Source organism: Arachis stenosperma, chromosome 1, assembly GCF_014773155.1.
Source record: "Arachis stenosperma cultivar V10309 chromosome 1, arast.V10309.gnm1.PFL2, whole genome shotgun sequence".
Taxonomy (NCBI): Eukaryota; Viridiplantae; Streptophyta; class Magnoliopsida; order Fabales; family Fabaceae; genus Arachis; species Arachis stenosperma.
The window spans coordinates 102,041,401-102,065,068 of record NC_080377.1 but is presented as its reverse complement, the minus strand read 5'-3'; the positions used below and the strand labels follow the sequence as shown (position 1 = coordinate 102,065,068).

Here is a 23,668-nt window from a genome sequence, read left to right as displayed (position 1 = left end):
AGGGTGCCCTATAGATAAAATCCTTGAAAATTTTCATTATTTGACTAAGCTTATTGTGTATATATATGCGAAACAAGAAAATGCAACTAAAAATCCTAAAAGACCTAAAAATGGAATGCAAAAGTGTTAGGATTAGAAACTTCTCACCCAAAAATGCCGAATGGTCAGACGACCTCACCACACTTAAAAGTTTGCACCATCCTCGGTGCACTCAAAGATGAACAAGGGGATACGACGACTTTCCGAGTTGCCACTTTCAGCTGGTGGGTCAACCGGTGCTGCGTGCTCTTCCTTTTGCTTCCGTTTGTACTTATAATGACTTTTCCATGAAAAATAAAAAGGAGAATAGTAAGAAAAGTAAATGCAAAAGCAAGGAAGCATAAATTGTTGGAATGAGGTAAATCACTAGAATGAAGTGAGTGACCCAATGTGTGACATTAATGGACCGGGTGTGTGGGTTCTAAGATGCATGCGGTCTAGAACACACACTAGCATAAAAAGAATTATGTCACAATTACACCAAAAGGAACATGCACTTCACTCATCCTAGTGTGCTTGAGATACTTTAAACTTGCAGTTAAGACAACCAAACAAGCAATAAAGAAGCATGAAAGCATTCAAGCCAAAGACATAAGGATGCATATGATCAAGAAGCACAATATATTAAGATAAATTCACATAATCATCCATCAAGAAATTGCCTAATAAAGGAGATGATGCAAATCACATGGCGGCCAAATCATGCAATTCAAGAAGAGTTAAAGTACTTTGAAGGCAATGTCACATGTGCTTGGCGTTCACAAAATTAAGCATGAAAAGCTCAAAACCAAGTAATTATTATAACCTTAACAATAGAGTCCAACAATGAAGATTAACAACAATGATGTTAAACTAACATCGCATCAATAATCAGCAGCAAAAGATGGCAAACAAGATGAACAATCCAACACTAATTATGAAAAATAGAAAATTAAACAAAAATTAAACTAACCAAACACTAATTAACTAACTGACTAATGGTTGATGGTGTTTGGGAGCGTTGGATGAGGAGTAAAAGAAGGGAAGAAGAAAGAAGAAAGAAAGAAATGGAAAGAAGATGAAAAAAGAAGTGTATGAAGTAAAGACGCCCACCCGTACGCGTCTATCACGCGTGCACGTGGAGTGGTGAAATGGAAGCGACGGATACGCGTAAGGCACGCGTGCACGTCAATGGGTTATTTTGAGAGCGACACGCACGCGTGAGGTGCGCGTACGCGTGAGTTGGCTTGCGCATTTCGCACAAAACGTGCACAGTGTAGGCACAACTCTCGGGAAAATGGCTGGGAGGTGAAAATATGCAATCCACGCGTACGCGTACATGACACGCGCGCGTGGATGGTTGAAAATACTTGGGTCACTCGTACGCGTGAAGCACGCACACACGTGGATGGTGCTCTATTTTTCAAAATTTTTATATGTTTTTGTACCAAAATAAGCATTCCAAACCTCCAAATAGCTACCAAAACATCATAAAACCTTATTTAACCTACTAGACTCCCAAATAAACTCAACTGAGCAATCAAAACAAGGAATTAAACCTATTTTACCAATATTTACAAAAGAGAAAATGAAAAGAGTTTACCATGGTGGGGTGTCTCCCACCTAGCACTTTTGGTTATTGTCCTTAAGTTGGACATTTGGTGGGGTCCTTGCTATGGTGGTTTATGCTTGAATTCATCCTTGAATCCCTACCAATGTTTGCATCTCCAATGTCCGCCGGGATCTCAAATTAGGCGCATAAAACCTTCAAGTAAGCGTAGGTAGATGGAAAGGCCCCAAGAGTTCTGATTGTTGAAATGAATACCAGGGTCCCAAACCTTGTTCTTGCACCCATCTTCCCGTTGACTACCATAGTTAAATTTGGGTGACATGGCTTGTGAATTCTCAATTAAGCATCCAAACATTCTCCTAGACCCATGCAATTTGGTTTTACACCAACCATTGCTATTCAACTTTGAACATGCAACCATTATGAACTTAGAGTGATGTCTCCAACCACTACACAATTCTCTCCTACTCTTAACTCCACAAAGGGCTCTAATTTGACCATTATTTCAAGCAAACCATATTCAAGTGAGAAAGTAAAGTTTAGAGATAGGAATTTTACCCACTTGAATGTTGTGTTGGATGATGGTGACTTAGGAAGGGGGACCTCCCCACACTTAGCCAATGCGAGATCCATTCCCTTGTGGTCTTCCTTTGTAACTCCCACCTCTTCGCGAGCTTCCTTAATTTCAATTCCTTGCCCACCAACTTTTTCTATACACCTTTCATTGCTCAAACCATGTGTTGGAGGTTGTGCACGGTCCTCCTTGTCATCAATTTCATAACACAATAAGGGAGTAAAAGACACATTGGTTGGTGTGGACGCATCTTTGATGATAGAGCTTGCTTCTTGCTCAACCTCCTCCTCTTGGTGGCTTCCTTCCAATTCAATATCTTCTTCATTTCTTACCAAGGGTATGGGAGGTGAGGTATCTTCTTCCTTACCCTCTATGTCAAGCCCAATTAGAGATGATTCAATTGTAGATAGGAACTCCTTAATGATTGAATCCATCTCTTGATCAACCTCTTCAAGATCTTCAACCGTGGTATGTCTTGGAGATTGTACACCCTCCTCAACATCAATATCAAGCTTCTTGAAAAAGGGCTCCATAATGCTACATCCCCATGGACTTCCAACATCTCCTATGTTTTCAACCACTTCTTCCGGCTCAATTATCTCAACTTCCTCCCCTTGTGGCAATCCTTGCTTCAACTCCTCTTCTTCACCTTGGAGCTCCAAATTCACTCCCTCACTATGCTCCTTAATTGCCTCTCCACACTCGTCAATGGGAGTGCCTTGGTTGCTTAGGCTTAGTCGGGAGGAGACCATGTTGCTAATGGCTTCTACCATGATAGCCATCTTGGCTTCTAGCTCCTTAAACTCCTTTTTCGTCCCCTCTTGTTGCCTTAGGATATGAGACTCAAGATCCCTTAGTTCTTGCATGAGGGCTTCATCGGGGGGCAGTGGTGGAAGAGAGGGTTCATTATTTGGGAGAGAGGGCTCAAAATTAGAAGGTGGTTCATCTTGGTAAGGGTATGGAGATGGTGCATATTGCGTTGGTTCTTGGGAGTAATTATGTGGGAATTGTTGTGGTTCCATGTATGATTCATATGACTCAAAAGGTGGTTGGTATGGTGGATAAGGATTAGGGTCATATGGAGGTGTTTAGTGGTAAGGGGCTTGTGAGTAAGGTGGTTCAAAACCATGTTGAGGGACGGGGTCATATGTATATGGTGGTTGTGGTTGACAATCACAATAAGGATTATCACATACATTAGATTGGTATGCATTATGATTAGGATTATACCCATAAGAATCCAGAGAGTAGTTACGTTGGGGTGACGCTTGAACGGCTCGGGTGGAATAAAATGCTTTTTGGTCCTTGTGCATCTCCATGAGGAGAGTGGTCATATCCCCAAGCACTCTTGTCAAACTTGATTCGGGAGGAGGTTGTTGCCAAAAAGGTTGTTCATAACCTTGGGGCTCCTCACTCCTTTGATCTCCAAATCCTTAATGCATGTTATCATTGTAAATTCCATTTCCTACAACATAGTTTGAACCAAACTCATAGCCAAAAGGGTGAGAATTCATAGTGAAAGAGAAAATAAAAACAAAAGTTAACAAGAAATAAAGAAAACTAAGTCCTACAACTAGCAAAAACCAACAAACAAACCAAAAATTAAGCTATTCACAATATATACAATAGCCAATAACATAGCACCATTGCAACTCCCCGGCAACGGCGCCATTTGATGTTCGAACTTTTGTTGATATAGAATTTCTCAATTGAAACCTCGTTGCAAGTATAGTTCTACACCAACAAACAATTCTCACGTCAAAAAAATTGGTTTTGTCACAGGTACAAACCCCAATGAAAATTAACTGAAGTATTTATACTCTGGGTCGTCTCATAAGAAATTGCAATGAAGTGAATGATTATTGGCTATGAAGATGCAAGGGGGTTTGATTTATGAAGGTTCAAGGGAAGTAAATGACAAGAAAAGTAAATCAAGTAAGTAATTAAAGAAAGCAAGGTAAAGAACTCTTGGCTAAGACATGGGAAATTGAGATCACCACCCTTGTTAACAAACCAAATATTGATAATTATGAGGGACCAAGCTTATTAAGTCTACCTCCAAAAGCTTTAAGTACGTAATATCTACTCCTAAGCTTGAGGTACGTCAAATGGCTTTGATCACATCAACCCATAAGTCCCAACCTAGCTACTAATTAACTTAGTAGTGGGTTAGTGTCAATGGGTATCAAATTGATCACCAAGGGTTCTCAAATCACCAATTCAATGAGACCCAATGACTCAAGGTCACTCAATTCCCTTAGACTAGGCCAAGAGTCAAGAGAACTACTCAAAAACTAGAGGAAACATTTTATCAAACATCTAGAGTGCAATAAAAGTAAACATCACAAATTGCAAGAATTAACAAGATCCGTGATTATCACAAGCAAGAAATCAACAATAAATAGAACAATTAACCATAAGAGCATAAAAGAAACATCAATTGCATTAAAAGAAAATCCAATCCAACAAGTGTTCATCAATCCTAAGCAAAGAGGCATGAAAAGCAAAATTAACAAGAGAGAACAAGAGAATTACACTACTAGAGCATGGAAATGTAGAAGAAACAAGATGCAAACAAGGAATTAAACATGAATCTAAGATGCAATTAGCCCTAGGAACCCTAATTCTAGAGAGAAGAGGGAGCTTCTCTCTCTAGAAACTACTCTACATGATGCTAAGCTACAAACAATTGCTCCCTCTTTGCTCAATCTTCAATTCTGCATCAAATACCCTCAGAAACAAGTTGGATTTGGGCCTGGGCAGCTCAGAAATTGCCCCCAGCATTTTGCCTTTAAGTGAGTCACATGCGAGCATCGACGCGTACGCGTGGATTGATGTACTCCAAATCCTTGTTTCCTCATGCATTCTCCACTTTGTATGCTTTTCTCTCCATTTCTTCCATCCAATACTTGCCTTATGAACCTGAAATCACTCAACAAACATATCAAGGCATCGAATGGAATTAAAATGAATTAAAATTACCAATTTAAGGGCCTAAAAAGCATGTTTTTACACTTAAGTGCAAATTAAGGGAGAATTACAAAACCATGCTATTTCATTGGATAAATGTGGGAAAAGGTGAAAAAATCCCCCAAAATAAGCACAAGATAAACCACAAAATTGGGGTTTATCAATTTTCAACACCAACTTTAAATGATCATAACTTCCTCTACAAAATTCCAAATTTCACAAAGTTTATATCGATTTAAAGGGTTTTCAAAGATCTATAGTTTTATACAAGTTTCATCAGATTTTGAAAACCGAGACAAAAGTTAATATTAGACAGTTCACCGAAAATTCACTTTTACCAAATGTTCCAAAATTACCAATTTTCCCAACTTTCATATCTCAAACCAACCAAAACAATACCAAATTATTCCAAACTCCATTTCTCATCAAAATCCACACTTTACTTCACATTACACCAAGTTTACCACATTTTCCTCTACCATTCATCATCCTCAACCTCAACATCAACATATCACCTTATAATCAATTCCTCTTTAACATTTTTCCAATTACATTAACAAATCATCAACATTATCATCACATATATCAATACAATTCACTCTTCAACTTTACAAATCATTTATCCTCTTCATATCATTATCAATCATTATAATTAAACCCAACCATCATCATTTCATCATAAATCAACATACAACAACATTCTACACTCATCAACCATTTTAATTCAAACCTATCATATAGGTCACTAGCCTAAGTGTCCATGAATATTATATACTACCTAGAGAAAACCAAAACCATACCTTGGCCGATTCCTTATATGAACCAAAACTCAAAATTGAGCACCAAATGAGCTTCAAACCACAAGTAAGCCACCAATGCAACTCCAACAAGCACCAACAAGCTCCAAACTCACAATAATCAAACTATATATATATATATATATATATATATATATATATATATATATATATATAAACCATCACAAATCAACCTAGGGTTTCATTTAAACATAAAATTACAAGGGTTTAATGTCTCTTACCTTTTCCAACAGATTTGGATATCAAAACCCAATGCTAAGCAAGGATTTGAGTGAATCTAAACATCCAAAATCACAAAAACCCATTTAACCAAAAACCCTAATAAAACCCAAAGTTTTGGAGAGTAGAACTGAGAGGATTTCGTGCTTACCTCTCTAGTTTCTTGGATGGATTTTGTAGAGCTATTCACAAGGAACGCGTAGCCGTAAACGGTGCGGCGATCGGAGCTTCGTAGCTCAAGATATTGCGAAAAGAAGAGAGGTGTGAATAGTGAAAATAGAGGTTCTCTTCTCCTCCTTAGCAGCTGCGTGAGTGTTGTGTTTTGAGAGAGTTATGGCTGGTGGGTTCACTTAATGAACCCATTTATATGTTGGGCTCGGGCCCAACTTGAGCCCGGTCCAACCCGTTAGCGTTTTTAGCCCGTTCGGAACTTTGGGCCAAACCTTTAACACTAACGCCCGGTTTTCCATCTCTAATATTTTTCTAAGATTTTCGGCTGTTTTCACTGCTTCTCGCGCAGCATCGAGCAAACTTGAACCGGTTCAACCGGTTCAACTGTCGGTTCGCGGTTTTTCACGGTTTTTCGCAGAAACACATTTTCTGACTCAGAAAGACCTACTGAGTCCAAAAATCATATTTAAATCCCCAAATTCTCATTTAAACTTTCCGAAATTTAATTTGGGCATTTAAATGATTTTGTTCGTGAAAACTCCAGTTCTTACATCATCTGATTAACACTCCACAGTTTAACCCCGATATGCCCTACAAGTTCCCATTGCAGTGACTCCACCCAGATGCGCCATTTCACCCATTCTATGACAGGTCAGTGCCTCATCAGCATCCTGATCAGCCTACTGATTAGGTGGACCCTGAGCCTGAGCCCATGGAGGAGCATATTCCAGAGCCTGTACCGAAGGATGATATCCTAGTAAATCAGATCTCGGTATCTTCATCCGAGCCATCTTCTGAGGAGCCACTCTCTGCCTCTATTACTAGACCGACGAGTGTTGGTCAGACCAGTAGCACGAGTGTCAGTGCCCCTCCTGAGATTATAGAGATTACCGATGACAAGGACAAGGATCCTATGGAGTGTTCTGACGTGATTGTGATCTCCTCTAACGATGATACTTGGGAGATGATTTTGAGCCTTTTGATAGTTTTTTTGTGTTAGCCTAGCTTTTGTGTTAGTCTCTCACTTTTGATTAGATTCACTGAGAGAATAGGGTGTACATAGTTGACTAGGCTAGTTTCGGGCGCCAGCTTAAGGGTTTCCTATATAGACCAGGGCCCAGAGTGTTGATTTGTACACAGTAGCAAGAGGCGATGGGTTGTATGCTAACTTACGATATATATATATATATATATATATATATATATATATATATATATATACCTTTATATGTATGTATGATCTATGCTATATGTTGTGTTTATATATAATGTTGGCGTTGTGTATGTTTTATTTGATTCCCTATTATGGCTTGTGTATGTTTAATTAGCTGTCCTCGCAAATACTTTTATAAAATAAAAGTTTTTCTCCAAAAATTCGATAGTGCGCTAATACGATTATAGGCTTAATAATAAATAGCTAAAGCGTTAGGTGAACAAATTAGTGACACTTGATTTCCAGTATGATAATAACGTACTGGGAATTGGGTCGTTACATGATGCATCCAAAGATGTGCTTGCGAACGATGGCAATTATAGAGAACTTCGATGGTTCACGGTGTGGAAGCCGAGAGATCATCTTGTCCATTTTCAGCTTCCTGGAGAGATAGCTGAGGCGTTAGGCCAGACATCGATTCCCTTTGGCTATGAATTTCTGAAGTTTAAGGACACGTATGTTGCATAATCACAAGCTATATTTTTAAAGTGTTTATTAGTTTAGTTTATTTTAAGGGTTATTTAGTGTGTTTACTTACGAATTCTAAATAATGTGTAAATGCAAGTTAAGAACAAGTGTGTTCCAACTATTGTGTGTTTGTGTATGCTTAATTTATTCATTGTCATTCTAACTTTTGATTCGATGTTTATTTCAAAATTGTAGAGCTATTTCAACTGATGTTTGTGAAGAGCTGTTTACTCCAATTCCCCCACATTCTGAGCTTTCATTGAATGGGCTTGAAGTATTTATGAAATGCCAGTGGAAGTCATCACCAACTTAGAAAGCTTGATATTCATCTTCGTGCTTTTATAGATGCCACTCACACTCGTGACAGAGTATACATGTATAGCAATCACCAAGGATGCGATGTTGGCCGTCTTTACCATGGTAGAATATGTTTCTCTTAATACAATTATATAATGCTTTGAAGTTGGTGTCTAACACATATTCTTGAGAATGAATACCTTCAAATATATGCAAGTTGATATATGGACACGTTAACTGTTATTTTAGCATCTTTTCCAGCTTTTGGAGATTTTACTTATGTGGCCTTTTTGTTCATTTCTTAAAATTTACTCGTAACAGATGGTTGTGCTTGTGTTGTGGTCAATGGTGATCTCATTGCACAAGGGTCACAATTTTCTTTAAAGGATGTTGAGGTTGTGGTTGCACAAATAGATCTAGACATCGTATTTGTTGCATGACCTCCCACCTATAACAATGCATGCAATGCCATTTTAATCCTCAACTGTTGATATTAGATTTGGTTCCATAACTCCATTTTTTCTATTGGGTGGTGGCAAGCCTAAGAAGATCTATAAGTAGCTTTCAAGAGCAATCAAGTTGTAAAACTAATGTTCCTTCAGTGGAAGTACCATATAGTCTATGTGTAACTTTTAATCTTAAACATCGTCTTTCCATTACACTAAAGGTAATGCACGTTGTTACCATTTTGAGTTGCAACTTTTAGATAATGTCACAATATTATTCCTTCAATTGCTCAGACTGCTAAGTTGCTAATTGAATATGATATATGCTTTACAGATCAAGTATCACTCTCCTGAGGAGGAAATAGCATTTGGACCTAGTTGCTGGTTATGGGACTATTTAAGAAGAAGCGGAGCATCTGGTTTTTTGCTTCCCCTTTCTAGTGGAGCAGACAGTTCATTAGTTGCTGCAATAGTTGGGTGCATGTGTTAGCTGGTTGTTAAATGTACATTTGAATTGATATCAACTGCTGTTAGATTCTGATATACCTTCAAGGTTCTATCACCTACCCAATTTGTGGCAGTATGTAGAAGCTATGTTAATAGTGCATACAAACAAATACTGCTTATTTAGAAACAAGAGTAAACCACCAAAAAAGCACCCAAAGTATTTTATCAGTGACAAAAATGTCTCCGAAATTTATTATTGACAAAAATATCCTTAAATTATTTAAAAATGTGACAAAAAATTCACATGTATGAACTGAAATGTTCTACGTTAATAGAAAAGAACGATGTGACAAACGGAGAATGTCAGAGTCTCACTTTCCACGTTGAATGCTCCGTTAAGCACGTCACATTTTTTCTATTAATGAAACAGGCCTTTGATCATGATTGGGCATTTTGGCATGTTTTTAAATATTGAGGTTATTTTTGTTGATAACATAATTCAAAAACATTTTTGTTAGTTGGTAGCCGAAATTGTTATTCATATGTAAAATTTGTTGTTCGAACAATCCCCGGCAATGGCGCCAAAAACTTGGTGCACAATACCATGGTCCAAACATAACTTCACAACTTTGCACAACTAACCAGCAAGTGCACTGGGTCATCCAAGTAATACCTTACGTGAGTAAGGGTCGATCCCACGGAGATTGTTGGTATGAAGCAAGCTGTGATCATCTTGTAAATCTCAGTTAGGCGGATAATAATTGGTTATGGAGTTTTCGAATAATAATAGTAAATAAACAGAAAATAAGGATAAAAATACTTATGTAAATTCATTGGTGGAAATTTCAGATAAGCGTTTGGAGATGCTGTATGGCTCTAGAACGTCTGCTTTACTACTGCTTTCATCTAATTCTTCTTACTCCTTTCCATGGCAAGCTGTATGTAGGGCATCACCATTGTCAATGGCTACATCCCATCCTCTCAGTGAAAATGGTCCAAATGCTCTGTCACAGCACGGCTAATCATCTTTCGGTTCTCGATCATACCGGAATAGGATTTACTATCCTTTTGCGTCTGTCACTACGCCCAGTACTCGCGAGTTTGAAGCTCGTCACAGTCATTCAATCCTTGAATCCTACTTGGAATACCACAGACAAGGTTTAGACTTTTCGGATTCTCATGAATGCCACCATCAATTCTAGCTTATACCACGATGATTCTGATTAAGGAATCCAAGAGATATGCGCCCGGCCTAAGTAGAACGGAAGTGGTTATCAATCACGCGTTCATAGGTGAGAATGATAATGAGTGTCACAGATCATCACATTCATCATGTTGAAGTGCAACAAATATCTTAGAATAAGAATAAGTTGAATTGAATAGAAAATAGTAGTAATTGCATTGAAACTCGAGGTACAGCAGAGCTCTACACCCTTAATCTTTGGTGTGTAAAAACTCCACCGTTGAGAATTGGTGCGCGAAATTGTGAACAATACTTTTCACAACTCTCATAATCCCCGGTCATGAACCCAAAAAAAAACTTGGTGTTCAATACCATGGCATTAACACAACTTCGCACAACTAACCAGCAAGTGCACTGGGTCGTCCAAGTAATAAACCTTACGCGAGTAAGGGTCGATCCCACGGAGATTGTTAGTATGAAGCAAGCTATGGTCATCTTGTAAATCTTAGTCAGGCAAACTCAAATGATATGGTGATGGACGCATAAAACATAAAGATAAAGATAGAGATACTTATGTAATTCATTGGTAGGAACTTCAGATAAGCATATGAAGATGCCTTCCCTTCCGTCTCTCTGCTTTCCTACTGTCTTCATCCAATCCTTCTTACTCCTTTCCATGGCAAGCTTAAGCAAGGGTTTCACCGTTGTCAGTGGCTACCTCCCATCCTCTCAGTGGAAATGTTCAACGCACCCTGTCACGGCACGGCTATCCATCTGTCGGTTCTCGATCAGGCCGGAATAGAATCCAGTGATTCTTTTGCGTCTGTCACTAACGCCCCGCCCTCAGGAGTTTGAAGCACGTCACAGTCATTCAATCATTGAATCCTACTCAGAATACCACAGACAAGGTTAGACCTTCCGGATTCTCTTGAATGCCGCCATCAGTTCTAGCCTAAACCACGAAGACTCTGATCTCACGGAATGGTTGGCTCGGTTGTCAGGCGAGCACTCGATTGTCAGGCGATCAACCATGCATCGTGCAATCAGGAATCCAAGAGATATTAACCCAATCGAAGGTAGAACGGAGGTGGTTGTCAGTCACACGTTCATAGGTGAGAATGATGATGAGTGTCACGGATCATCACATTCATCAAGTTGAAGAACAAGTGATATCTTAGAACAAGAACAAGCGGAATTGAATAGAAGAACAATAGTAATTGTATTAATACTCGAGGTACAGCAGAGCTCCACACCTTAATCTATGGTGTGTAGAAACTCCACCGTTGAAAATACATAAGAACAAGGTCTAGGCATGGCCGAATGGCCATCCTCCCAATGAGGGTTCAATCATAAAAACATGATCAAAAGCTCTCTATCATGATCTAAGAACTAGATGTCCAAAGATGAAAATACAATAGTAAAAGGTCCTATTTATAGAAAACTAGTAGCCTAAGGTTTACAGAAATGAGTAAATGACATAAAAATCCACTTCCGGGCCCACTTGGTGTGTGCTTGGGCTGAGCAATGAAGCATTTTCGTGCAGAGACTTCTCTTGGAGTTAAACGCCAGCTTTTATGCCAGTTTGGGCGTTTAACTCCCATTTTGGTGCTAGTTCCGGCGTTTAACGCTGGAATTCCTAAGGGTGACTTTGAACGCTGGTTTGGGCCATCAAATCTTGGGCAAAGTATGGACTATCATATATTGCTGGAAAGCCCAGGATGTCTACTTTCCAAAGCCGTTGAGAGCGCGTCAATTGGGCTTCTGTAGCTCCAGAAAATCCACTTCGAGTGCAGGGAGGTCAGAATCCAACAGCATCTGCAGTCCTTTTCAGTCTCTGAATCAGATCTTTGCTCAGGTCCCTCAATTTCAGCCAGAAAATACCTGAAATCACAGAAAAACACACAAACTCATAGTAAAGTCCAGAAAAGTGAATTTTAACTAAAAACTAATAAAAATATACTAAAAACTAACTAGATCATACCAAAAACATACTAAAAACAATGCCAAAAAGCGTACAAATTATCCGCTCATCACAACACCAAACTTAAATTGTTGCTTGTCCTCAAGCAACTGAAAATCAAATAAGATAAAAAGAAGAGAATATGCAATGAATTCCAAAAACATCTATGAAGATCAGTATTAATTAGATGAGCGGGGCTTTTAGCTTTTTGCCTCTGAATAGTTTTGGCATCTCACTCTATCCTTTGAAATTCAGAATGATTGGCTTCTTTAGGAACTTAGAATCCAGATAGTGTTATTGATTCTCCTAGTAGAGTATGATGATTCTTGAACATAGCTACTTATTGAGTCTTGGCCGTGGCCAAAGCACTCTGTCTTCCAGTATTACCACCGGATACATACATGCCACAGACACATAATTGGGTGAACCTTTTCAGATTGTGACTCAGCTTTGCTAGAGTCCCCAATTAGAGGTGTCCAGGGTTCTTAAGCACACTCTTATTTGCCTTGGATCACAACTTTTATTTCTTTCTTTTTCTCTTTTCTTTTTTTTCGTTTTCTTTTCTTTTTCTCTTTTTTTTTCTTTTTTTTGAATAGAAATGCTTTTTCTTGCTTCAAGAATAATTTTTATGATTTTTCAGATCCTCAGTAACATGTCTCCTTTTTCATCATTCTTTCAAGAGCCAACATTCATGAACCACAAATTCAAGATACATATGCACTGTTTAAGCATACATTCAGAAAACAAAAATATTGCCACCACATCAAAATAATTAAACTGTTATAAAATTCAAAATTCATGCAATTCTTCCTTTTTCAATTAAGAACGTTTTTTTATTCAAGAGAGGTGATGGATTCATAGGACATTCATAACTTTTAGGCATAAACACTAAGACACTAATGATCACAAGACATAAACATAGATAAACATAAGCACTAAAATTCGAAAAACAGAGAAATAAAGAACAAGGAAATCAAAGAACGGGTCCACCTTAGTGATGGCGGCTCTTTCTTTCTCTTGAAGATCCTATGGAGTGCTTGAGCTCCTCAATGTCTCTTCCTTGTCTTTGTTGCTCCTCCCTCATGATTCTTTGATCTTCTCTGATTTCATGGAGGATGATGGAGTGTTCTTGATGCTCCATCCTTAGTTGTCCCATGTTGGAACTCAACTCTCCTAGGGAGGTGTTTAGTTGCTCCCAATAGTTTTGTGGAGGAAAGTGCATCCCTTGAGGAATCTCAGGGATCTCATGATGAGTGGGGTCTCTTGTGTGCTCCATCCTCTTCTTAGTGATGGGCTTGTCCTCATCAATGGGGATGTCTCCTTCTATGTCAACTCCAACTGAATAACAGAGGTGACAAATGAGATGAGGAAAGGCTAACCTTGCCAAGGTAGAGGACTTGTCCGCCACCTTATAAAGTTCTTGGGCTATAACCTCATGAACCTCTATTTCTTCTCCAATCATGATACTATGGATCATGATAGCCCGGTCTATGGTAACTTCGGACCGGTTGCTAGTGGGAATGATTGAGCGTTGTATATACTCTAACCATCCTCTAGCCACGGGCTTGAGGTCATGCCTTCTCAATTGAACCGGCTTTCCTCTTGAATCTCTCTTCCATTGGGCGCCCTCTTCACATATGACTGTGAGGACTTGGTCCAACCTTTGATCAAAGTTGACCCTTCTAGTGTAAGGATGTTCATCTCCTTGCATCATAGGCAAGTTGAATGCTAACCTTACATTTTCCGGACTAAAATCCAAGTATTTCCCCCGAACCATAGTAAGATAATTCTTTGGATTTGGGTTCACACTTTGATCATGGTTCTTGGTGATCCATGCATTGGCATAGAACTCTTGAACCATCAAGATTCTGACTTGTTGAATGGGGTTGGTAAGAACTTCCCAACCTCTTCTTCGGATCTCATGTCGGATCTCCGGATATTCACCCTTTTTGAGTGAAAAAGGGACCTCGGGGATCACCTTCTTCAAGGCCACAACTTCATAGAAGTGGTCTTGATGCACCCTTGAGATGAATCTCTCCATCTCCCATGACTCGGAGGTGGAAGCTTTTGCCTTCCCTTTCCTCTTTCTAGAGGTTTCTCCGGCCTTGGATGCCATAAATGGTTATGGAAAAACAAAAAGCAATGCTTTTACCACACCAAACTTAAAATGTTTGCTCGTCCTCGAGCAAAAGAAGAAAGAAGAGAGTAGAAGAAGTAGAAATGAGGAAGAAGGGAATGGCTTTAGTGTTCGGCCAAAGGGGGGAGAAGTGGTGTTTAGGTTGTGTGGAAATGAAGGAGTGAAGGAGGGTTTATATAGGAGAGGGGAAGGGTAGGGTTCGGTCATTTGAGGGTGGGTTTGGGTGGGAAAGTGGTTTGAATTTGAATGGTGAGGTAGGTGAGGTTTTATGAAGGATGGATGTGAGTGGTAAAGAGAAAGAAGGGATTTGATAGGTGAGGGGTTTTTGGGGAAGAGGTGTTGAGGTGATTGGTGAATGGGTGAAGAAGAGAGAGAGTGGTAGGGTAGGTGGGGATCCTGTGGGGTCCACAGATCCTGAGGTGTCAAGGAAAAGTCATCCCTGCACCAAATGGCAAGCAAAAATGTGTTTTTAGCCATTTCTGGCGTTAAACGCCGGACTGGTGCCCATTTCTGGCGTTTAACGCCAGCTTCTTGCCCTTTTCTGGCGTTTAACGCCAGTCTGGTGCCCCTTTCTGGCGTTAAACGCCCAGAATGGTGCCAGACTGGGCGTTAAACGCCCAACAGCTAGCCTCACTGGCGTTTAAACGCCAGTAGGTGCGTCCTCCAGGGTGTGCTATTTTTCTTTCTGTTTTTCATTCTGTTTTTGCTTTTTTCATTGATTTTGTGACTTCTCATGATCATCAACCTACAAAAAATATAAAATAACAAAAGAAAGATATATAAAATATAACATTGGGTTGCCTCCCAACAAGCGCTTCTTTAATGTCAATAGCTTGACAGAGGTCTCTCATGGAGCCTCACAGATGCTCAGAGCAATGTTGGAACCTCCCAACACCAAACTTAGAGTTTGAATGTGGGGGTTCAACACCAAACTTAGAGTTTGGTTGTGGCCTCCCAACACCAAACTTAGAGTTTGACTGTGGGGGCTCTGTTTGGCTTTGTTTTGAGAGGAGCTCTTCATGCTTCCTCTCCATGATGACAGAGGGATATCCTTGGGCCTTAAACACCAAGGATTCTTCATTCACTTGAATGATCAACTCTCCTCTATCAACATCAATCACAGCCTTTGCTGTGGCTAGGAAGGGTCTGCCAAGGATGATGGATTCATCCATGCACTTCCCAGTCTCTAGGACTATGAAATCAGTAGGGATGTAATGATCTTCAACTTTTACCAGAATATCCTCTACAAGTCCATAAGCTTGTTTTCTTGAATTGTCTGCCATCTCTAGTGAGATTTTTGCAGCTTGCACCTCAAAGATCCCTAGCTTCTCCATTACAGAGAGAGGCATGAGGTTTACACTTGACCCCAGGTCACACAAGGCCTTCTTGAAGGTCATGGTGCCTATGGTACAAGGTATTGAAAACTTCCCAGGATCTTGTCTCTTTTGAGGTAATTTCTGCCTAGACAAGTCATCCAGTTCCTTGGTGAGCAAAGGGGGTTCATCCTCCCAAGTCTCATTTCCAAATAACTTGTCATTTAGCTTCATGATTGCTCCAAGGTATTTAGCAACTTGCTCTTCAGTTACATACTCATCCTCTTCAGAGGAGGAATACTCATCAGAGCTCATGAATGGCAGAAGTAAGTCCAATGGAATCTTTATGGTCTCATTTTGAGCCTCAGATTCCCATGGTTCCTCATTGGGGAACTCATTGGAGGCCAGTGGACGTCCAGTGAGGCCTTCCTCAGTGGCGTTCACTGCCTCTTCTTACTCCCAAATTTCGGCCATGTTGATGGCCTTGCACTCTCCTTTTGGATTTTCTTCTGTATTGCTTGGAAGAGTACTAGGAGGGAGTTCAGTAATTTTCTTGCTCAGCTGACCCACTTGTCCTTCCAAATTTCTGATGGAGGACCTTGTTTCAGTCATGAAACTTTGAGTGGTTTTGATTAGATCAGAGACCATGGTTGCTAAGTCAGAGGTATTCTACTTAGAGCTCTCTGTCTGTTGCTGAGAAGATGATGGAAAAGGTTTGCTATTGCTAAACCTGTTTCTTCCACCATTATTGTTATTGAAACCTTGTTGAGGTCTCTGTTGATCCTTCCATGAAAGATTTGGATGATTCCTCCATGAAGGATTATAGGTGTTTCCATAGGGTTCTCCCATGTAATTCACCTCTTCCATTGAAGGGTTCTCAAGATCATAAGCTTCTTCCTCAGATGAAGCTTCCTTAGTACTGCTTGGTGCGTTTTGCATTCCAGACAGACTTTGAGAAATCATATTGACTTGTTGAGTCAATATTTTGTTCTGATCCAATATGGCATTCAGAGTGTCAATCTCAAGAACTCCTTTCTTCTGACTAGTCCCATTGTTCACAGGATTTCTTTCAGAAGTATACATGAATTGGTTATTTGCAACCATTTCAATCAGTTCTTGAGCTTCAGTAGGCGTCTTCTTCAGATGAAGAGATCCTCCAGCAGAGCTATCCAAAGACATCTTGGACAGTTCAGAGAGACCATCATAGAAAATACCTATGATGCTCCATTCAGAAAGCATATCAGAAGGACACTTTCTGATTAATTGTTTGTATCTTTCCCAAGCTTCATAGAGGGATTCTCCATCCTTCTGTCTGAAGGTTTGGACTTCCACTCTAAGCTTACTTAATTTTTGAGGTGGAAAGAACTTTGCCAGGAAGGCATTGACTAGCTTTTCCCAAGAGTCCAGGCTTTCTTTAGGTTGTGAGTCCAACCATGTCCTAGCTCTGTCTCTTACAGCAAAAGGGAATAGCATAAGTTTGTAGACCTCAGGGTCAACCCCATTAGTCTTGACAGTGTCACAGATTTGTAAGAACTCATCTAAAAACTGATGAGGATCTTCCAATGGAAGTCCATGGAACTTGCAATTCTGTTGCATTAGAGAAACTAATTGAGGCTTAAGCTTAAAGTTGTTTGCTCCAATGGCAGGGATAGAGATGCTTCTCCCATAGAAGTTGGGAGTAGGTGCAGTAAAGTCACCCAGCACCTTCCTTGCATTGTTGGCATTGTTGTTGTTTTCGGCTGCCATGTGTTCTTCTTCCTTGAAGAATTTGGTCAGGTCCTCTAAAGAGAGTTGTGCTTTGGCTTCTCTTAGCTTTCTCTTCAAGGTCCTTTCAGGTTCAGGGTCAGCCTCAACAAGAATGCTTTTGTCTTTGCTCCTGCTCATAAGAAAGAGAAGAGAACAAGAATATGTGGAATCCTCTATGTCACAGTATAGAGATTCCTTGAAGTGTCAAAGGAAAAGAAAAGTAGAAGACAGAAGTAGAAAATTCGAACTTATCAAAGAAGATGGAGTTCGAATTTTACATTAAGGGATAGTGTTAGTCCATAAATAGAAGGATGTGAGAAGAAGGGAAGTGATTTTCGAAAATTAAGTAAAGATTTTTGAAAACATTTTTGAAAAACACTAATTGATTTTCGAAAATGAAAGTGGAAAAGAAATCAAGTGATTTTTTTGAAAAGGATTTTGAAATTATAAATCAAAGAGATTTGATTGAAAACTATTTTGAAAAAGATGTAGTTAAGAAGATATGATTGGTTTTAAAAAGATGTGATTGAGAAGATATGATTTGAAAAACATTTTAAAAAGATTTGATTTTGAAAATTAAAAACTTGGCTAACAAGAAAAGATATGATTCAAACATTAAACCTTTCTCAACAGAAAAGGCAACATACTTGAAATGTTGAGTCAAATCATTAATTGATAGCAAGTATCTTTCAAAATAGAAAGAAATTGATTTTGAAAAAGATTTGATTGAAAATATATGATTTGAAAAAGATTTGATTTTGAAAAACTTTGAAAACTTGAAAAAAATTTGATTTGAAAACAAAATCTTCCCCCTTGTGCCATCCTGGCGTTAAACGCCCAGAATGGTGCACATTCTGGCGTTTAACGCCCAAAATACTACCTTTTTGGGCGTTAAACGCCCAACCAGGTATCCTGGCTGGCGTTTAAACGCCAGTCTGTCCTTCTTCACTGGGCGTTTTGAACGCCCAGCTTTTTCTGTGCAATTCCTCTGCTGAATGTTCTGAATCTTCAATTCTCTGTATTATTGACTTGAGAAGACACAAATTAAAAATATTTTTGGATTTTTAATAATAAGGAATAATCAAAATGTAACTAAAATCAAATAACAATGCATGCAAGACACCAAACTTAGCAGTTTGTATACTACTGACACTAATGAGAATGCATATGAGACACACAAAACACTCAAGTCAATTGAATTCAAAGATCAGAGCACGAAAATCATCAAGAATTACTTGAAGATCCTTTAAGACACATGAATGAATGCATGCAGTTGACACCAAACTTAAGATGAGACACTAGACTCAAACAAGAAATTTTTGGATTTTATGATTTTTTTGATTTTTTTGTGTTTTTCGAAAATTAAGTGGAAAAAGATATCAAAATTCTTAATGAGAATTCCAGGAATCAGTGCAATGCTAGTCTAAGACTCCGGTCCAGGAATTAGACATGGCTTCACAGCCAGCCAAGCTTTCAAAGAAAGCTTCGGTCCAAAACACTAGACATGGCCAATGGCCAGCCAAGCCTTAGCAGATCACTGCTCCAAAAGCAAGATTGATAAAAATCAACAAGCTCTTGTGATGATAAGTTGAAACCTCGGTCCAATGAAATTAGACATGGCTTCACAGCCAGCCAGACTTCAACAAATCATCATGAAACTCTAGAATTCATCTTCAAGAATTTCGAAAAAAAAATACCTAATCTAAGCAACAAGATGAACCGTCAGTTGTCCAAACTCAACAATCCCCGGCAACGGCGCCAAAAACTTGGTGCTGTTGCCGGATCAGAACTTTGGCACTGATGTTACCGGACCAAAAGCTTGCTCAAAACTTGAACAATCCCCGGCAACGGCGCCAAAAACTTGGTGCGCGAAATTGTGAACAATACTTTTCACAACTCTCATAATCCCCGGTCATGAACCCCAAAAAAAACTTGGTGTTCAATACCATGGCATTAACACAACCTCGCACAACTAACCAGCAAGTGCACTGGGTCGTCCAAGTAATAAACCTTACGCGAGTAAGGGTCGATCCCACGGAGATTGTTAGTATGAAGCAAGCTATGGTCATCTTGTAAATCTTAGTCAGGCAAACTCAAATGATATGGTGATGGACGCATAAAACATAAAGATAAAGATAGAGATACTTATGTAATTCATTGGTAGGAACTTCAGATAAGCGTATGAAGATGCCTTCCCTTCCGTCTCTCTGCTTTCCTACTGTCTTCATCCAATCCTTCTTACTCCTTTCCATGGCAAGCTTAAGCAAGGGTTTCACCGTTGTCAGTGGCTACCTCCCATCCTCTCAGTGGAAATGTTCAACGCACCCTGTCACGGCACGGCTATCCATCTGTCGGTTCTCGATCAGGCCGGAATAGAATCCAGTGATTCTTTTGCGTCTGTCACTAACGCCCCACCCTCAGGAGTTTGAAGCACGTCACAGTCATTCAATCATTGAATCCTACTCAGAATACCACAGACAAGGTTAGACCTTCCGGATTCTCTTGAATGCCGCCATCAGTTCTAGCCTAAACCACGAAGACTCTGATCTCACGGAATGGTTGGCTCGGTTGTCAGGCGAGCACTCGGTTGTCAGGCGATCAACCATGCATCGTGCAATCAGGAATCCAAGAGATATTCACCCAATCGAAGGTAGAACGGAGGTGGTTGTCAGTCACACGTTCATAGGTGAGAATGATGATGAGTGTCACGGATCATCACATTCATCAAGTTGAAGAACAAGTGATATCTTAGAACAAGAACAAGCGGAATTGAATAGAAGAACAATAGTGATTGCATTAATACTCGAGGTACAGCAGAGCTCCACACCTTAATCTATGGTGTGTAGAAACTCCACCGTTGAAAATACATAAGAACAAGGTCTAGGCATGGCCGAATGGCCATCCTCCCAATGAGGGTTCAATCATAAAAACATGATCAAAAGCTCTCTATCATGATCTAAGAACTAGATGTCCAAAGATGAAAATACAATAGTAAAAGGTCCTATTTATAGAAAACTAGTAGCCTAAGGTTTACAGAAATGAGTAAATGACATAAAAATCCACTTCCGGGCCCACTTGGTGTGTGCTTGGGCTGAACAATGAAGCATTTTCGTGCAGAGACTTCTCTTGGAGTTAAACGCCAGCTTTTATGCCAGTTTGGGCGTTTAACTCCCATTTTGGTGCCAGTTCCGGCGTTTAACGCTGGAATTCCTGAGGGTGAATTTGAACGCCGGTTTGGTCCATCAAATCTTGGGCAAAGTATGGACTATCATATATTGCTGGAAAGCCCAGGATGTCTACTTTCCAACGCCGTTGAGAGCGCGCCAATTGGGCTTCTATAGCTCCAGAAAATCCACTTCGAGTGCAGGGAGGTCAGAATCCAACAGCATCTGCAGTCCTTTTCAGTCTCTGAATCAGATCTTTGCTCAGGTCCCTCAATTTCAGCCAGAAAATACCTGAAATCACAGAAAAACACAAAAACTCATAGTAAAGTCCAAAAAAGTGAATTTTAACTAAAAACTAATAAAAATATACTAAAAACTAACTAGATCATACCAAAAACATACTAAAAACAATGCCAAAAAGCATACAAATTATCCGCTCATCAAGAATACATAAGTTATGAAGGTTCAGGCATGGCCGACTGGCCAGCCACCAAAACGTGATCACAGGATCAAAAATACAATCCAGGATTTGGTCCAAAGACGCCTAATACAATAGTAAAATGTCCTATATATACTAGACTAGCTACTAGGGTTTACAGAAGTAAGTAATTGATGCAGAAATCCACTTCCGGGACCCACTTGGTGTGTGTTGGGCTGAGCTTGAACTTTACATGTGCAGAGGCTTCTTTTGGAGTTGAATGCCAAGTTGTAACGTGTTTTTGGCGTTCAACTCTGGTTCGTGACGTGTTTCTGGCGTTTGACTCCAGAATGCAACATAGAACTGGCGTTGAGCACCAGTTTGCATCATCTAATCTCGAATAAAGTATGGACTATTATATATTGCTGGAAAGCCCTAGATGTCTACTTTCTGAAACCGTTGAGAGTGCGCCATTTGGAGTTCTGTAGCCCCAGAAAATCCATTTCGAGTGCAGGGAGGTCAGAATCTAACAGCATCACAAGTCCTTTTGTCAGCCTTTTATCAGAGTTTTGCTCAGGTCCTTCGATTTCAGCCAGAAATTACCTGAAATTACAGAAAAACACACAAACTCATAGTAAAGTCCAGAAATGTAAATTTAGCATAAAAACTAATAAAAACATCCCTAAAAGTAACTAGATCCTACTAAAAACTACCTAAAAACAATGCTTAAAAGCGTATAAATTATCCACTCATCATTAGTGCTACAATAATTTGGATGCATTTTTTGTGGTTTACCCTTAGGAACAAGCATACTATTCAACTGACCACTAATCAAACCTCTGTTAAGTACCACCAATAAAAGGATCTCAAGGAAAGGTGGTTAAGAGGTGATACATAATTAGATGATTATTGAATTTATTATGGAATTGGACTTTCATTGATATAGTACTTTTTCTTAGTTCTGTGTGTTTTGAATTTTTTCATTGAAATCAATCTGAAACAATTTCTAGTAATAAAATCAGAATTTCTATCTCTTTTTTCTTTTACATTTTTCAAACATGGAAGAGGTGGAATAAACAAAATCTTGTAGTTTATGTGGCATTCACTAGTGATTCACTTCTGCCTGCAAAAATTCCAAATGGAGATGAACAAGTTAAAACTGATGCAATAAGAATAGGAAACTACAAAGATAGACAATATCCTACTGATAACAGAGAATTTTCCAAGCGAATATTCTATATTATTTTTATGGGATCTGAAAACAGGTAAGTAATAAATTTAATGTCCTTCTGTTTTTCAGTCTTTGTCTGTACAACTGACTTTATATCTGCTATTTCTATAGATAATCATCAATGTTTATAAAGATCAGTCTACTTCCTCCCTCACATGTTATCCTAATGATAAAACAAAAATTTCCTTGTAATTTGGACATGACAAGGTCATGGACCAAGGTGTTGGCTGATGAAATTGGTTCATGGCACCTTGATCTTTCCATTGATGGAGTTGTATCTGTGTTTTTGTCATTGATCCAAACACTTACAGGAAAGAGACCACGCTATAAGGTAAATGAAGTATGGATTAGTGATTTATTTTAATCATAGCTTGCAAGTACGAGAACTTTGTCTTTTCATACACTTGGACTTCTGCCCAAGAGTATATTGATAATGAGATAAATAAGTGTTACAAATATAAATAGTCATATGTAGATCTCCATATTGATATTATGACCAAGCTACTGATTGGTCAAACTGGCAGAAACTTAGTTTCATTGCGGGGAATCTAACCATTTTTATCCTAACTAAAAGCTTGGAAATCTGATCTGTTTAATTGTTTATGTTTTCATGCTGTTATAGGTCAAATAATTTCTTTGTATGCCTTTACAGGTAGATGGAGGATCTAACGTTGAGAATCTAAGCTTGGAAAGCATACAAACTTGAATCAGGATGGTGTCTGCGTTCATGTTAGCATCACTATTGCCATGGGTTCACAACAAACCAGGGTTTTATCTTGTCTTGGGGAGCTCAAATGTGGATGAAGGATTACGTGGTTACTTGACAAAGGTCTACACAGATTTTGATTATTATTTTTTGAATAGCTTGCTATTATTTCTCATTTTTGTGGTCCATTACACATCAGTTACCAAAGTTTATCTCTTTTATAGTATGATTACAGTGCGGCAGATATAAATCCTATTGATAGCATAAGTAAACAGGACCTTAGGACATTCTTGCGATGGGCAACCGTCCATCTTGGTTACTCATCTCTAGCAGAAATTGAAGCAGCTCCGCCTACTGCTGAACTGGAGCCTATACGTTCTAACTACACTTAGGTAATGCTTTGTTGTCTTATATCTTCCAGCATTGATCTTGAATCTCTTGAAGAACCCTTTCAGTTGTTTTTTTTTAATTGCAAACCATATTTGGTATGTGTTTTGTTGTCATATGAGATTTTTGTCAAGTGGAGGTGGTAATGGTGGAATATATCTTTACAACAACATGGAGTTCCATGCCCTCCATCTTCTACCGAACCCACCATC

At 39.2% G+C, this 23,668-nt stretch overlaps 1 non-coding gene and 1 pseudogene across 1 annotated transcript; both read left to right on the top strand.

The window, feature by feature from the left end:
- LOC130967446 (glutamine-dependent NAD(+) synthetase-like) overlaps positions 1-23,461 on the top strand; it is a 37,255-nt pseudogene extending 13,794 nt beyond the window's left edge.
- LOC130954816 (small nucleolar RNA R71) lies at positions 17,038-17,145 on the top strand. The gene has a single exon (XR_009076427.1). It is a non-coding gene; the product is annotated as a small nucleolar RNA R71 (small nucleolar RNA).
- Positions 23,462-23,668: the final 207 nt, after the last annotated feature.